Below are 12689 nucleotides of genomic sequence, written 5' to 3'. Positions count from 1 at the left end.
AGTTACTCCGGAGGTTGAGGCAGCAGGATCGCTTGAACCCGAGAGCAGAGGTTGCAGTGGGCCAAGGTCGCGCCACTGCACTCCAGCCTGGGCAACAGAGCAAGACTTCATCTCAGAATAAATAAATAAATAAAATATTAGTCGGGCATGGTGGCGCATGCCTGTAATCCCAGCTACTCAGGAGGCTGACGGAGGAGGAGAATCACCTGACATGGAGGTTGGAATGGGCTGAGATTGCGCCACTGCACTCCAGCCTGGGTGACAGAGTGAGGCTCTGTCCCAAAAATCAAAACAAAACCCAGTGCTCGAGCAGCCAAGGGGTGGACAGCCCTGGCTGCCCCCGTTGCTGCAGGTCACACACTGTTTTATGAAAACCGGACGGAAGACGGGTGGGAGGGTTAAAGGAGGTCAAGAAGACAGAACCCAGAAGAGAGGGAGGAGAGGTAAGGGGCGGAGGACTCCGGGGAGATAAAGCAATGAGGAGAGACAAGAACCTCAATGCCTTCCTTTCTGCTTGGCTCGTTCCCCTTTAGAGTCCTCCGAGGGAAAAGAAAGAGGCATTTTTCAAATATTAGCCCAGGGGCCGGGTGCCATGGCTTCCACCTGTGGTGCCAGCGCTTTGGGAAGCCAAGGCAGGCAGATCACTTGAGGTCAGGAGTTCGAGACCAGTCTGGCTGACATGGCAAAACCCCGTCTCTACTAAAAATACAAAAATTAGCCGGGCATGGTGGTTCGTGCCTGTAATCCCAGCTACTCGGGAGGCTGAGGCAGGAGAATCACTGGTACCCAGGAGGCGGAGGTTGTAGTGAGCCTAGATGGTGCCACCGCACTCCAGCTTGGACGACAGAGCAAGACCCTATCTCAAAAAAAAAAAAAAAGAAAAAGATTAGCCAGGTGTGGTGGTGCACGCCTGTAGTCCTGGCTACTCAGGAGGCTGATGTGGGAGGATCGCTTAAGCCCGGGAAACGATGGGTGACATAATGAGACATTTGAGACTGTCTCAAAAACCCACTAGCCTACCGTGTTTTTTCCATTCCTCATCTCCTTTCATCCCATGAGACCCCTACAAGGGCTTACGCCACTTCATGCTCTATTATTTTATTTTACTATTGTTTATTTTTATTTATTTTTTTTTTTTGAGACGGAGTTTCGCTCTTGTTACCCAGGCTGGAGTGCAATGGCGCGATCTCGGCTCACCGCAACCTCCGCCTCCTGGGTTCAGGCAATTCTCCTGCCTCAGCCTCCTGAGTAGCTGGAATTACAGGCACGCGCCACCATGCCCAGCTAATTTTTTTTTGTATTAGTAGAGACGGGGTTTCACCATGTTGACCAGGATGGTCTCGATCTCTTGACCTCGTGATCCACCCGCCTCGGCCTCCCAAAGTTCTGGGATTACAGGCGTGAGCCACCACGCCCGGCCTTATTATTGTTTATTTTTAGAGATAGGATCTTGTTCTGTCGCCCAGGCTGGAGCGCAGTGGTGCGATCATAGTTCACTGCAGCCTCAGCCTCCCACGCTCAAGCGATCCTCCTGCCTCAGCCTTTCAGGTAGCTGGGACTACAGGTGCATGTCACCACACCTGGCAAATTTTTTCAGAGATGGAAGTCTTGCTATGTTGCCCAGACTGGTCCCAAAGAGATGGGATTACAGACGTGAGGCATGCTGTGCAGCCTTCATGCCCCTTACAGATGGGGAAACTGAGTCTCACACAGACGTGTCCTGTGGGCGGGCGTGGGACTAACGAGGCAGACGCGGGATATGAACTCGGCTCCACGTCACCTCTGTAGTTGGTTGTGTACTGGCTGCGGAAGGCCACCTGGTGTGCAGGACAGGTGCCTGGCTGTCCACTGGTTTTCCAGCCTCCTTTGTAGGTCAAGAACCAGGCACAATCCCTGCCTCTCCTTGGGGTAGGTACAATGGGGGGCAGGGTGTGGTCAAAGCACCAATATATCTCCGCATTCTTGTCCCTTTGCTGGTGTGTGTGTGTGTGTGAGACTATGTGTGTGTGTGTGTGTGTGTGTGTATGAGTGTGTATGAGTGTGTGTGTGTGTTTTGAGACTGTGTCTTGCTCTGTCGCCCAGGCTGGAGTGCAATGGTGTGATCTTGACTCACTGCAACCTCCACTTCCCGGGTTCAAGCAATTCTCCTTCCTCAGCCTCCCAAGTAACTGGGATTACAAGCACCTGCCACCATGCCCGGCTAATTTTTTGTATTTTTAGTAGAGACAGGGTTTCGCCATGTTGCGCAGGCTGTTCTCGAAATTCTTGGCATCCCAAAGTGCTGAGATTACAAGTATGAACCACCATACCCCAATGCAGTTTTGTTTTTTTAGACAGAGTCTTGCTCCATCGCCCAGGCTGGAGTGCAGTGGCGCAATCTCGGCTCACTGCAACCTCCACCTCCGAGGTTCAAGCAATTCTCCTGTCTCAGCCTCCCGAGTAGCTGGGACTACAGGCATGTGCCACCACACCCAGCTAATTTTTGTATATTTAGTAGAGATGGGGTTTAACCATGTTGGCCAGGCTGGTTTCGAACTCCTGACCTCAAGTGATCCGCCTGCCATGGCCTCCCAAAGTGGTGGGATTACAGGCATGAGCCACTGTGCCCGGCCACCCAATGTATTTTTAAATTTTTTGTAGAGATGGTGCCTCACCATTTTCCCTAGGCTGGTCCTAACCCACTGACTTCAAGTGATCCTCCCAGCTCAGCCTCCCAGAGTGTTGGGATTACAGGTGTGGCCTCGGCACCTGGCCTCTGTTTTTGTCCCCTTGAAGCCAGCTATTTCCTAGCCCTGACTTTGTGGGGTGACCAGGACCTAGGTCTGACCTCCTGCTGAGAAGCCCAAAAGATTCTGAAGCCCCTACTTTGGAGGGGAGACAGGGATGACCCCTCCCAGTTCCCCTCATCAGGCACAGGGTTGGAGGCGTCAGACCAAGAAGCACGGTTACATGGCAGGTGAGGAGTTGGGACATTACCTTGAGGTCACTGGGTAGCCATGGTAGGGGTTAGAGGGAGGGTGGGACTGCATCAGATTAAGTCTAGTGGGAGATGGGGAGCAGCTTTTTCCAAATGCAGGCCTCAGCTGCGTGCGTGGGGAAGCCACAGGAGGGGACATGTGCCCCCACAAGAATGGGGGTTGGACACGGGGGTAAAGATCAGAGAAGGTACTGTTTAAGATATCAGGAAGGCTGAAAGCTCCGGCCCTCGGGGTAGGACAGAGGAGTCAGGAGAGAGCCTCACAGCCTTTGATATCCCCAGCCCATCGCCAGCTGCCCTGACGCCAAGCCTGCGTCTCCCCTCCCCTGGCCGGAGATCGGATGTCCTGATGGCCGCATTCCAGCCTCGGGGTGGGGTGGAGAATGTCAAGTACCAGAGGCTTCCTCGATCTTGTGTGACCCAGGCCCGGGATGACAGAGGTGGGGGCACTGAGGGTTCCTGAGGCTGCCCTGTAGCTTCCTTAGATCTGAGGGTGGTCACGGTGGAGGCGGAAAGCCGGCGAGCAAAGCCAGGATCAGATCTGGGCGGCCTGTGGAAAGCCCCCAAGCCTTAGCTGCCCTCTCTGGAAAATGCGGCGAGAGTAACTGAACCAAACAGAATACGCGGAGGCTTCAGGCCTATAATCCCGCACTTTGGGAGGCTAAGGCGGGCGGATCACCTGAGGTCATGAGTTCAAGACCAGCCTGGCCAACAAGATGAAACCCCGTCTCTACTAAAAATACAAAATTAGCGGGCTGTGGTGGTGCACGCCTGTAATCCCAGCTACTCTGAAGGCTGAGGCGGGAGAATTGCTTGAACCTGGGAGGCGGAGGCTGGAGTCAGCTGAGATCGCGCCATTGCACTCCAGCCTGGGTAACGAGAGCGAAACTCCGTCTCAAAAAAAAACAAAAACAAAAACAAAAATTATAGCTGGGTGAGGTGGCTTATGCCTGTAATCCCAGCACTTTGGGAGGCCGAGACGGGCAGATCACAAGGTCAGGAGATCAAGACCATCCTGGCCAAGATGATGAAACCCCCATCTCTACTAAAATACAAAAAAATGAGCCAGGAGTGGTGGTATGCGACAGTACTCCCAGCTACTCGGGAGGCTGAGGCAGGGGAATCCCTTGAATCTGGGAGGCGGAGGTGGCAGTGTCTCAAAAAAAAAAAAAAAAGGCAGCTTCAAGATGTCAACTTAAAACCACACAACTTGGCCCGGTGCGGTGGCTCACGCCTATAATCTAAATTTTTGGTAGAGATAGAAACGCCCGGCCTCTGTTGCCAGGCTGGAGTGCAGTGGTATGATCACGGCTCACTGCAGCCTCCACCTCCCAGGTTCCGGGGGTCCTCTCACCTAAGCCTCCTGAGTAGCTGGGACTACAAGCTCGTGTTACCGCACCCAGCTAATTATTTGTATTTTTGTAGATTGAGGTCTCACTACGTTGCCCAGGATGGTCTCAAACTCCTGGCCTCAAGTGATCCTCCTGCCTCAGCTCCCTAAAGTGCTGGGATGACACACACGAGCCACCACACCCAGGCTAAAGCTCCTCTTTCTACATTTATACATTGTGTGATTTAAAAATATATGTAACTGGCTCACGCCTGGAATCCCAGCACTTTGGGAGGCCAAGGCAGGAAGATTGCTTGAGGCCAGGGTTCGAGACCAGCCTGGCAACACAGCAAGACCCCCGTCTCCATTAAAATAATGTGTGTGTGTGTGTGTGTGTGTGTGTGTGTGTGTGTATTTCTAGGTGGCGTCTCGATCTGTCGCCCAGGCTGGAGTGCACTGGCGTGATTTCAGCTCATTGCAACTTCCACCTCCCAAGTTCAAGTGATTCTCCTGCCTCAGCCTCCCGAGTAGCTAGGATCACAAGTGGAACCACCATGCCTGGCTAATCTTTAAAAATATTTTTTAGAGGCCAGACGTGGTGGCTGACACCTGTAATCCCAGCACTTTGGGAGGCCGAGGTTGGTGGATCATGAGGTCAAGAGATCGAGACCATCCTGGCCAACATGGTGAAACCCTGTCTGTACCAAAAATACAAAAATTAGCTGGGCGTGGTGACACGCGCCGGTACTCCCAGCTACTTGGGAGGTTGAGGCAGGAGAATCGCTTGAACCCAGGAGATCGCACCATTGCACTCCAGCCTGGAGACAGAGTGAGACTCCGTCTCAAAAAAATTTAAAAAAATATATTTTTCATGGATTCCCTGTTCAATAAGTGGTGTTGGGAAAACTGGCTAGCCATGTGCAGGAAGCAGAAACTGGACCCCTTCCTGACACCTTACACTAAAACTGACTCCAGATGGATTAAAGACTTAAACATAAGACCTAACACCATAAAAACCCTAGAAGGAAACCTAGGGAAAACCATTCAGGACATAGGCGTAGGCAAGGACTCTATGACCAAAACACCAAAAGCATTGGCAACAAAAGCCAAAATAGACAAATGGGACCTGATCAAACTCCACAGCTTCTGCACGGCAAAAGAAACATAGTCAATAGAGTGAATCGGCAACCAACAGAATGGGAAAAAATTTTTGCAGCCTACCCGTCTGACAAAGGGCTGATATCCAGAATTTACAACGAGCTAAAACAGATTTACAAGAAAAAAACAAACAAGCCCATTCAAAAGTGGGCGAAGGATATGAACAGACACTTTACAAAAGAAGACATACATGAGGCCAACAAGCATATGAAAAAATGCTCATCATCACTGGTCATTAGAGAAATGCAAATCAAAACCACATTGAGATACCATCTCACACCAGTTAGAATGGCGATCATTAAAAAATCTGGAGACAACAGATGCTGGAGAGGATGTGGAGAAATAGGAACACTTTTACACTGTTGGTGGGAGTGTAAATTGGTTCAACCATTGTGGAAGACAGTGTGGCGATTCCTCAAGGACCTAGAAATAGAAATTCCATTTGACCCAGCAATCCCATTATTGGTGGGTATATATATCCAAAGGATTATAAATCGTTCTACTATAAGGACACATGCACACGAATGTTCATTGCAGCACTGTTTACAATAGCAAAGACCTAGAACCAACCCAAATGCCCATCGATGATAGACTGGACAGGGAAAATGTGGCACATATACACCATGGAATATTATGCAGCCATAAAAAACGATGAGTTTGTGTCCTTTGTAGGGACATGGATGAACCTGGAAACCATCATTCTCAGCAAACTGACACAAGAACAGAAAATCAAACACCGCATGTTCTCACTCATAGGCGGGTGTTGAACAATGAGAACACATGGACACAGGGAGGGGAGCACTATACACTGGGGTCTGTTGGGGGGGAGTGGGGGGACAGTGGGGGGGTGGGGAGTTGGGGAGGGATAGCATGGGGAGAAATGCCAGATATAGGTGAAGGGGAGGAAGGCAGCAAACCACACTGCCACGTGTGCACCTATGCAACAACCTTTCATGTTTTTCACATGTACCCCAAAACCTAAAATGCAGTAATAATTAAATATATATATATATATATATATATTTTTTTTTTTTCAGAAGGAGGCTAAGGCAGGAGAATCACTTGAATCCGGGAGATGGAGGTTTCAGTGAGCCAAGATCATGCCACTGCACTCCAGCCTGGCAAAAGAGCAAGACTCTAAATATATATATTTGAAACAGGGGGTTGGGGGTGGTCTCGCTATGTTGCTGAGGCTAGTCTCAAACTCCTGGCCTCCTGAACCACTGAGATTGCAGGTGCAAACCTCCCCACCCAGCCTGTAAACTGTTGGAATTTTGCTTGAGCGGGGTGCTCCTTTAGCTGATAGAGAACGAGAAAACCCTCAAGGCAGTGAAAACAGAGTTGACTGTCTTCCATCGGTCTCTGCGTGACTCAGCGATTCTCCTGCCTCAGCCTCATGAGTAGCCGGAATTACAGGCATTCACCACCATCCCCAGCTAAGTTTTTTGTATTTTTAGTGGAGATGGAATTTTGCCATGTTGGCCAGACTGGTCTCAAACCCCTGACCTCAGGTGATCTGCTCACCTTGGCCTCCCAGAGTGCTGGGATTACAGGCGTGAGAGGCATGAGCCACCTCTCCAGGCCACAAGCTTGGTTAACTTTTTTTTTTTTTTTGAGACGGAGGCTTGCTCTGTCGCCCAGGCTGGAGTGCAGTGACGAGATCTCGGCTCACTACAACCTCCGCCTCCTGGGTTCAAGCAGTTCTCCTGCCTCAGCCTCATGAGTAGCTGGGATTACAGGCGCGCGCCACCATGCCCCGCTAAGTTTTTTGTATTTTTACTAGAGACAGGGTTTCACCATGTTGGCCAGGCTGGTCTTGAACTCCTGACCTCAAGCGATCCACTTGCCTCAGCCTCCCAAAGTGCTAGGATTCCAGGTGTGAGCCACTTTGCCTGACCAACCGTGGTACTCCTGACATTTGGGACCATATATATATATATTTTTTTTTGAGACAGAGTGTAGCTCAGTCACGCAGGCTGGAGTGCAGTGGCACAGACTCGGCTCACTGCAACTTCCATCTCCCTGGTTCAAGCAGTTCTCCTGCCTCAGGCTCCTGAGTAGCTGGGATTACAGGCACTGGACGCCACACCCAGCTCATTTTTGTATTTTTAGTAGAGACAGGTTTCCCTGGGTTAGCCAGATTGGAATCTTCCTGACCTTGTGATCCATCTGCCTGTCTCAGCCTCCCAAACTGCTGGGATTACAGGCGGGAGCCACCGCGCCCGGCCTGCTTACTTTCCTTCTTTATTTTCTGTAGAGACAGGGTCTCACTGTGATGTCCAGGCTGGTCTCAAACTCAGATCTCCTGCCTCGGCCTCCCAGGGTACTTGGATTACAGGCGGGAGCCACCGCACCTGGCCAGGAGCTCACTTTGTGTTTTTTGTTGTTGTTGATTTTGAGACAAAGTCGCCCTGTCGCTCAGGCTGGAGTGTAGTGGCTTGATCTTGGCTCACTGAAACCTCTGCCTCTTGGGTTCAGGCCATTCTCCTGCCTTAGCCTCCTGTTCTATTTTTAGTGCAGACTGGGTTTTGCCATGTTGGCCAGGCTGGTCTCGAACTCCCGACCTCAGTTGATCCGCCACCTCGGCCTCCCAAAGTGCTGAGGTTACAGGCGGGAGCCACCACGCCCAACCCATATTTTTATTTATTTATCTAATACTTTTCGAGAGGGAGTCTTACTCTGTCACCCAGGCTAGGGTCCACACCTAGCCCCCATTTTTATTTATTTATTCATTTAGTATGTTTTGAGAGTGAGTCTAGCCCAGCCCATATATTTATTTATTTGTTTATTTATTTAATGTTTTCTGAGGGGAAGTCTTGCTCTGTCATCCAGGCTGGAGTGCAGTGGCACGATCTCAGCTCACTACAACCTCTCCCTCCGGGTTCAAGCGATTCTCATCCCTCAGCCTCCTGAGTAGCTGGGACTAGAGGCATGCACCACCACACCCAGCTAATTTTTGTGTTTTTAGTAGAGACGGGGGGTTTCTTCACGTTGGCCAGGCTGGTGTCAAATTCCTGACTTCCAGTGATCCACCCACTTTGGCCTCCCACAATGCCGGGATTACAGGCATGAGCCACAGAGCCCGTCCCGTCTCTTTAGCAGAAATACACACACGTGTACCTGCGTGGGCATGCATCGTGGGTGGAATCATGTCCTTACAGAATGCCTAGGTTGCTGTCCTCATCCCCAAGGCCTCAGAATGTGACCATATTTGGAAAAAAACTTATGGCAGATGTAATGAGTTAACATGACGTCATTAGGGTGGGCCCTGACTCAGTGTGACCTGTGTCCTTATGGAAAGAGGAAATGTGGGTGCAGATACGCACAGAGGGAGGAGCCCACGTGAAGACGCAGGCAGAGATCGGGGTGTCACTCCTCAAAACAAGGAATGCTTGGAATTGCTGGCTGACACCGGGAGCTGGCAGAGACTCAGGGGACAGAGTCTCCCCCACCCCCCCCACCCCTGGCCTCAGAAGGACCCAGCCCTACCCACACCTTCATCTTGGGCCTCGGGTCCCCAAAACTGTGAAACAATACATTTCTCTTAAGTGCCTCAATTTGTCATAATTATCACTGCAGCCTTAGCAAACCAATACTGTGTGTGTGTGTGTGTGTGTGTGTGTGTGTGTGTGTGTGTTTAGGAAAAGTTTTTTTTTTTTGAGACGGAGTCTTTTAAAAAAAAATCATGCTCAGTGAGTTGGCAAAAAAAAAAAAGTAGAAAAAACCCCATAGTTTATACTATTTATACTATTTGACATTACAGCCTTCATAACTCTTTGAAAATGTCCATCTCGGGCCAGGCGCACCTGTAATCCCAGCACTTTGGGAGACCGAGGTGGGCAGATCACCTGAGGTCGGGAGTTCGAGACCAGCCTGACCAGCATGGAGAAACCTCATCTCTAAAAAAAAAAAAAAATTTTTTTTAAAAAAAGAAAATGTCCATCTTGTTTCCCTCCAAGTTATAGGTCTGTTTCTCTTAGGAACATAAAGGTCTCTCAGTCCCGGAGCTCAGTGAATAGCAATCGTAGCCTAAGGGCATATCATTTTATTTTTCATTTTGTTTTTTTTCTTTTTTTTTTTTGAGACAGAGTCTCTCTCCGTCACCCAGGCTGGAGTGCAGTGGCGCGATCTTGGCTCACTGCAACCTCCACCTCCTGGGGTTCAAATGATTCTTCTGCCTCAGCCTCCCGAGTAGCTGGGATGACAGGCGCCTGTCACCATGCCCTGCTTATTTTTGTATTTTTTGAAGAGACGGGGTTTCACCATCTTGGCCAGGCTGGTCTTTAACGCCTGACCTCCTGATCCACTGGCCTCAGCCTCCCAAAGTGCTGGGATTAGAGGCACAGGCCTCCATGCCCAGCTAATTTAAAAAATTATTTGTAGAGATGGGAATCTCGCTATGTGGCCGAGGCTGGTCTGGAACTCCCAGCCTCAAAGTGATCCTCCTGCCTCAGCCTCCCAAAGTGCTGGGATTACAGGTGTGAGCCACCATGCCCAGATGAATTTAATTGCACATTTAAAAACAACTAATAGAAGGCTGGGCACAGTGGCTCATGCCTGTAATCCCAGCACTTTGGGAGGCTAAGGCAGGTGAATCACCTGAGGTCAGGAGTTTAAGACCAGCCTAACCAACATGGAGAAACCCCACCTCTACTAGTAAATACAAAAAAATTAGCCATGTGTGGTGGCAGGTGCCTGTAATCCCAGCTACTCGGGAGGCTGAGACAGGAGAATCACTTGAACCTGGGAGGTAGAGGTTGCAGTGAGCCAAGATCATGTCACTGCACTCCAGCCTGGGCAACACAGCAAGACTCTGTCTCAAAGTAAAATAAAATAAATTAAATTAAATTAAATTAAATTGTTATTGACTATGGCTGGACAGGGTAGCTCATGCCTATAATCCTAGCACTTTGGGAGGCCAAGGTGGGAGGACTGCTTGAGGCCAGGAGTTTGAGACTAGCCTGGGCAACATGGCGAAACCCCATCTTTACCAAAAAATATGAAAATTAGCTGGACATGGGGGTGCACATCTGTAGTCCCAGCTACTTGGGAGGCTGAGGTGGGAGGCTGATTTGAGCCCAGGAGGTGGAAGTTGCAGTGAGCTCAGATTGCACCACTGCACTCTAGCCTGGGTGACAGAGAGAGACCCTGTCTCCAAAAAAAAAAAATTGTTATTGGCTGGACACGGTGGCTCACACCTGTAACCCCAGCACTTTGGGAGTCCAAGGCGGACAGACTGCCTTAGGTCAGGAGTTTGAGATCAGCCTGGCCAACATGGTAAAATACCGTCCCTACTAAAAATACCAAAATTAGCTGGGCATGGTGATGGGCGCCTGTAATACAACCTACACAGGAGGCTGAAGCTGGAGAATCGCTTGAACCTGAGAGGTGGAGGTTGCAGTGAGCTGAGATCGCGCCACTGCACTCCAGCCTGGGCGACAGATCAACACTCCGTCTCAAAAAAAAAAAATTGTTAATGGCTGTGGTCACCCTGTTGTGCTATCAATCAGCAGGTCTTATTCTCACCTAGACTTTTCAGACAAGAGTCTCTCACTCTGTAGCCCAGGCTGGAATGCAGTGGCGCGATCTTAGCTCACTGCAGCCTCCGCCTCCCGGTCCCAGTTCAAGCAGTTCTCCTGCCTCAACCTCCCTAGTAGCTGGGATTGCAGGCACGCGCCACCATGACCAGCTAATTTTTGTATTTTTTAGTAGAGACGGGTTTTCACCATGTTGGCCAGTCTGGTCTTGAACTCCTGACCTCGCAATCCGCCCGCCTCGGCCTCCCAGCACCACCGTGCCTGGCCTCACCTAGACTATTTTTATTAATTTATTTTATTTTTTATTTTTTTAGACAGAGTCTCACTCTGTCGCCAGGCACCAGGCTGGAGTGCAGTGGCACAATCTTGGCTCACTGCAACCTCCGCCTCCCTGGTTCAAGCAATTCTCCTGCCTCAGCCTCCCAAGTAGCTGGGATTACAGGCATGCGCCACCACGCCCAGCCAATTTTTGTATTTTTAGTAGAGACGGGGTTTCACCATGTTGGCCAGGATGGTCTCCATCTCTTGACCCCGTGATCTGCCTGCCTCAGCCTCCCAAAGTGTTAGGATTACAGGCTTGAACCACCGCGCCCGGCTGCCTCACCTAGACCATTTTTAAGTGAGCAGAGGGACACAGGGAGGGCTGAAAGGTCAGACTGCTGATTAAGCAACAGACCCAGCTCTGGAGTGTGGAACCGCCCAGATTCCAGGGCCAGCTCCCCTTCCTCAGCCCCAGGCTGCATCTTAGGACAAGGGGCTTATTGAGACTTAACTCACATATAATGCACCCATTTAGAGCGCACAATTCCGTGGCTTGTAGTATATTTCCAGAATCACACAGCCATCACTGAAAAATCTAATGGTAAGATAATTTCATTACCCAAATGAAATCCTCCTTCCTATCAGCTGTCATTCCCCACCCACTGGCACCCATGCATCCCCTTCTTTGTCTCTGTGGCTGGGGCTGTCCTGAACATTTCATAGAAATGGGATCACATCGGGGCCAGGCGCGGTGGCTCACGCCTATAATCCCAGCACTTTGGGAGGCTGAGGCGGGTGGATCATGAGGTCAAGAGATCGAGACCATCCTGGTCAACAAGGTGAAACCCTGTCTCTACTAAAAAATACAAAAATTAGCTAGGCATGGTGGTGCACACCTGTAATCCCAGCTACTTGGGAGGCTGAGGCAGGAGAATTGCTTGAACCCAGGAGGCGGAGGTTGCGATGAGCCGAGATCGCGCCATTGTACTCCAGCCTGGGTAACGAGCAAAACTGTCTCAAAAAAAAAATAATAATAAAATAAAGAAATGGGATAGGTGCAGTGGCTCACGCCTGTAATCCCAGCACTTTGGGAAGCCGAGGTCTCAACCTCCCGACTTGAAGTGATCTGCCCACCTCGGCCTCCCAGAGTGCTGGGATTCAGGTGTGAGCCACCGCACCTGGTTATGGCCAATTGGCCAATAATATTCTGTTGTAACAATGTATCACGCCATCGATCCATGCGTCAGTAGTGGACATTTGAGTTGTTTTCACTTTTTGGCCACTACGAGGCAGGCGGCTAGGCGGCCAGGGACACTTGCGTGCCTGTTTTTATTTGAACACCTGTTTTCAGTTGTCTGGAGTATATTCCTAGGAGTGAACTGCTGCATCGCATGGTGAGTCCATGTTTACTTAACCCTTTGAGGAA

Source organism: Aotus nancymaae, unplaced genomic scaffold, assembly GCF_030222135.1.
Source record: "Aotus nancymaae isolate 86718 unplaced genomic scaffold, 86718_ANA_hifiasm-v0.15.2.pri h1tg000028l, whole genome shotgun sequence".
Classification (NCBI taxonomy): domain Eukaryota; kingdom Metazoa; phylum Chordata; class Mammalia; order Primates; family Aotidae; genus Aotus; species Aotus nancymaae.
Note: the sequence above shows the minus strand (reverse complement) of the source record.